The sequence below is a fragment of the Myotis davidii genome, unplaced genomic scaffold (genome assembly GCF_000327345.1).
Source record: "Myotis davidii unplaced genomic scaffold, ASM32734v1 scaffold524, whole genome shotgun sequence".
NCBI lineage: Eukaryota > Metazoa > Chordata > Mammalia > Chiroptera > Vespertilionidae > Myotis > Myotis davidii.
This window is the reverse complement of record NW_006299263.1, coordinates 1337849-1342580: the sequence shown is the minus strand read 5'-3', so window position 1 is coordinate 1342580 and position 4732 is coordinate 1337849. Positions and strand designations below refer to the sequence as shown.

Below are 4732 nucleotides of genomic sequence, written 5' to 3'. Positions count from 1 at the left end.
GCCCGGCGGCAGGAGCCCTGGGCGCGGGGAGGTGTGTGATGTGTGACAGACGGGGCTGAGAGATGCGAACGGACTCGGGGAGAGAAACCGAAGCCGCTTCTGTGACCAGCGCAGATTTGTGCGAGCACCGAAGGGGGGTGGGGGTGGGGGAGGCGGGGTGCCTGTGAGCGCATTGCGGAGTGCTTCTGTGTGCCTATTTTTCTCTAGGCTTGGGGTGCATTGTACGCGGGCGGACCCTTTTCTCCGTGGCTGTGTTTTTGTTCCGGGCTTAGCTTTTGGTTTGCTCTTTTTAAAAATAACCTGGCATCCAGAAGACTGGCCGGCTGTGCCAGGGCTCGGACTGCGGCTATATTGTGTTCTGCTTGAGATCTGGGGGGAGGGAGGGAGGGAGCCCGTTGGGAGGGAGGAGGGAGATGTTTGTCACCTTTTGCTGTAGAGCTGTGGGCACCTGGCTAGCTGAAGGAAGTCATTGGGATCTATGGGGAAGAAGGAACGAATTCCTGGTGGGTCCGAGGCTCCATCAGGGCTGAAAGCATGGCCAGGGCTCTCGGGAGCCTCTCACTTCCTCCTTGTGGCTGTAATTGCAGTTTTAGGCAGAGATCCAAGAGATGCGAAAGAAGGGAGAGGCGCAGTAACCTACGCGGGGGCGGGGGGGGGGCCGGGGGGGCATTCCTTTTAAAATCCTAACGGAAGGAAAAAACAGAATGTGTACAAGTGAGGCTCTGAGGAAAGTCTGTTTTGAAAAAAAAGGCATCAGGGAATGCAAAGGGTCAACCGTCCTTCATCCCCAAGAACCGGCTTCCCAAATGGGACCTTCCCATCACTGGACCTAGAGCAGCAGCTGGTCCTAGGGACCCCCTTCACACAGCCCCACCCCATCTCCTGCTCTGTGGTGACCCCCAAGCTGCGGTGGAAGGCAAGACCTAAACTCATTAATTTTCTGGTGGAGAACATGGAGGAGGGGCAGGTCCCTGCCGAGAAAGGAGGCCAAGAGCTGGATCTTCCTACCCAGGAAGCCTGCTGCATCGCTTCCTCCTGACCCGTCCGCCCGCCCCCGCCCCCCATGCCCTTAGCAGCAGAGGCCTGTCTTTGCAAGGCCAAGGCCATAAGGATGCTTAGGACTTTAGTTTGATTACTTACACAGTAATCGAGGCCAAAGAGGCTCCGTTGTAGCTTACTGAGGAGCTCTTTCCTTTCCAGAGCCTCAGCCTAACCCACTAAATAAATTAGTATTCAAGGATATCCTAGCCTCATTTCCTCCCAAATATTTATTGAGTACCTACTATGTGCCAATCATCGTGTAATTGATATTTCTGATGTTCTTCCTTTGCCCTCCTAAGAGGGTGTCTGGCGAGGTTAAGTGTGCCGGACCCCACCTAGATATTTCCAGAACCTTCTCTGGGCCTGCAGAAAGGTGTGGCAAACTGCTCACCCCTGCGGGGAAGGCTGCAGTTCACATCGTGCAAACTGTAGGTGCGGGCTGTTCCTCAAGCCCCAGAAGGTGAGCTTCACTGGCCCCTGAGCCTTAGCCAGGGTTGTCCTAAGAGGCACTGGCAGCCCTGCCTGCAAAATAGACCTCCCTCCAAACAGTGCCTCCTTGGGGTGTACCTTCCCTGGTCTCTCCCCTCCCTCCTCGCTGAGAGGCTGGTGGCCCATGATGACCAACCGCTTGCCCCTCAGTTGTCCACATTAGTGAGCCTCGTCTCCGTAATTGCTTGCCCGTAATTCCATCAGACATGGCTGCACCCTTTGCTGATGTGCCTGCTCAAGTAATGTCCCTTTTAGTTGGAAGCCTAACACACTTCTCCCTGAGAGCTGAAACCGCAGGCACCATGGACAAGATGGCCAGGGTCCTGCTGCCAGTAATCTGCCATGGGAGGGACGTCTCTTTATTACTTATGTAAACTCTTGCTTTCAGAAAGCTTTAATGTGTGTGGGGATTGTCCTGTGCTCACCAGGTCTCATTACACAATGTGTTTTTATGTGGGGCTTTCATGGCCGAAAATGGCCAAGATGAATGTACCACTCTGCCCCCTGTGTAATTCCAAGGCCCCTTTTGTGATTTCCAAATAGAGGTTTTGGAGTGAAGGTCAGTCCTGGCTTCTTCCCTTCTTCTACATTTGGGGCCTATTCGTCTGCAATATTTATGTAAGAGACTTAAAGAGCGCTGCTTTTCCGAGGCATTTATGTAACTCGCAGCACCATCTTTTTCCCTATTTGAGCCTCTCTAATTACATCCAACGATTTAAGTGAAGGGGGACATATACGATTTGTTTAATGTAGAACATGTCGGAGGCGGTTTGCTGACAATATGCTAGGAAGGCCCGCACCGGCTCACACACGGTACCATCATTATGGTCCTCATGTCCTCATGAGGATGGGAGCTCCTGTTTCTCAAGGTGAATGTACCAGATACTTTAAGATGGATTCAAAGTAAAAAAAAAAAAAAAAATGGTAATATTCTTCTTTCCCTGCCAGTGATGGCCCAGGCCCAGATCTCTGTTTAAGCAGAAAGAAAACTAATCAGAGACAAAGGTAAATTCCTCTATCAATTCTGTCACCAAAGGGGTTTAAAAGGTGGGGACAGTTAACTGTGGACGCATGAGGAACCTTAGCCAGAGAAATGTTTGGGAGAGGGGTAATTTCTCAGCAGGCATATGCGCATATACACACACACATACATACATACATTTTTTTCCGCATAACCATACCCCTTGCTAATATTTACAGAAAAGCATTTAGCCACACACACACCCATCCATCGATACTGTCTCCACAGGGAAATAAATTTTGTCCTTCCCTCGATTGAACTTACATAACACCCCCACCCCTTGTTCCAACCTGAGAATGGAGTTCTCTGGGGGCAGCTGCAAAGCATTCTCCCTGGGACAGATGGAGCCGCCCTTCCTCTATACTGTGGGTGGTTTCAGAACCCCATGAGTCAACAGCAGCTGAGGGCTGTGTTGGAGCCTGTGTGTTGGAGGCTTGGCTGGCTGATTCAGGGTGATGAGTATGTCAATAATAACAATTATGAGAATGATGATACCTAATAAAGATTTTTTTTTTCTTCCAATCGACAATTCTTTCTTTGGGTGTTTTTGCCAAGCCTTACTCCATTTGACTTCAGTTTTAGGATACGGAGATGTAGTCTTTAACTGCATCTCCTGTGTGGACATAGGATAGGAGAAAGGACTTCAGATGGGCTTTCTGGGAGCCAATGTGTGCTGTCCTGGGCCGCGGAATGCGGAATGCGGGTCTGCCAGAGGCCTGGAGAGATCTGCGCCAAATTTAGATGGCCTGGAAAGAAAGCAGGCCCTCCCGGAGCAAGGAATGTTCCAGGTCAGAAAGGAAGTGTCGGTAATTCTCAATCGGTTCACCTGCTCATTTTCTTAACCTTCTCTTTTGTCTTAAAATGCAAATGTTAACCCCCCCCCCCAAAAAAAAAGAAGACCTGGGTCATGCTGCATTGCGTTGCATAAGCTCAAAAAGTAAAGCTCCAGGAATCACAAAGGGCTTTCTCAAAAGTGAGGGAGGTTCATTTAAAATTAAAATCTAATTTACTTAGTTCTTAACCAGGGGACCCAGGAAGCAATCTTCTCTCAGGAAGTTAAGTTTGCTGCTTCGTGTAATGTTTTTAAAGCAGTTCATGGTGGCGATCAGAGTGCTTGGGCCCTGCCCCTGGGTTGTGCCCGGCTCACCCTTGCCACCCACCCTGCCCACCGTCCCCTCTCGGGCTTCCCAGGGACCAGCTTTCCAAAGCGCATGAGGCCTTTGTTTTCTTTCTCGGAATGCCCTGAGACATCTAAATTGAGTAAGATGAAGATGAACAGGCGCTGGCTTCCCTTTCTTTTTGGCTCCTATTTTCCCGGCTTTGATTAATTTTTTTCTTGCCCAAATCAAGAAATTTGGGACCCCAAAGACCTGGGTCATCCATCACTTCTCAAAGCTCCGGACTGATACGAGGTGCAAGGGCAAGGACAGCCCACGGAGAGTCCAGCTTTTTTTCCTGTTCCGCGCATCTCCGTTTCCCCAATTTCACTCTAGCGCCAAATAGACACCTGGCGACAACCTTTGGACCTGACCAGGGAATCGGGTTAGGAATGGGGGGTGGGTCAAGGCGGGGTGCATCTTTGGCTTCAGAAGGCAGGCGACGAACCAAAGGCCTTGTTAGAATGAATGTCCTCCCGAGCCGAGCGCAGGCCTCGGCCTAGACGCCGCGTCCTCCCCGCTGCGCTCCGGGACCGTCTGTCCTCCTCCCCTCTTCCCACCCCGGGCCTTCTCATCCACGACAGGACCTGAGCCTGGAGGACAGCACCCCGCACCCCAGAAAGCCTCCGACTGTGCGAGCACAGGGGCGGATGCGCGGGGCCCACGAGGGAGGAGGTGGCGAGGGGAGACGACCCACCGAAGTCACATCTTAGCCGTTCCCTGGCCCCCTCCCGCAGAACGCAAGGATGAAAGCACTGTAGTGGTTTGGGGGATACGGAGGAGGTTTTTTCGCCCCAGTGCATCCTCCCTGACTCCCCTTTACACCACCCAACCTCCTCGGTCCTCCTAACCCTCGGCGACAGGGCCAGGGCGCCGGCCGCTGCCCTTGGGACCCAGCAACCCATCGCCCCCAGAGACGCGTCCTTCCCACCCCCACATCCCTCTCTTAAGGAGCCCAAACAAATCCCTCTACCCAGGAGGAACCCACGCGTATCTCCTTCAGTCAACCTGGTCCCACGTCCTA

General features: G+C 52.3%; 1 long non-coding RNA gene across 1 annotated transcript in view; it reads right to left on the bottom strand.

The window, feature by feature from the left end:
* LOC107184830 overlaps nt 1-3073 on the bottom strand; it is a 12722-nt gene extending 9649 nt beyond the window's left edge. The window contains exons 1-2 of the long non-coding RNA XR_001515738.1: nt 2755-3073; nt 875-879 (exon numbers count right to left, since the gene is read on the bottom strand). This is a non-coding gene — a long non-coding RNA (uncharacterized LOC107184830). The remainder of the gene's footprint in view (nt 1-874; nt 880-2754) is intronic.
* Nucleotides 3074-4732: the final 1659 nt, after the last annotated feature.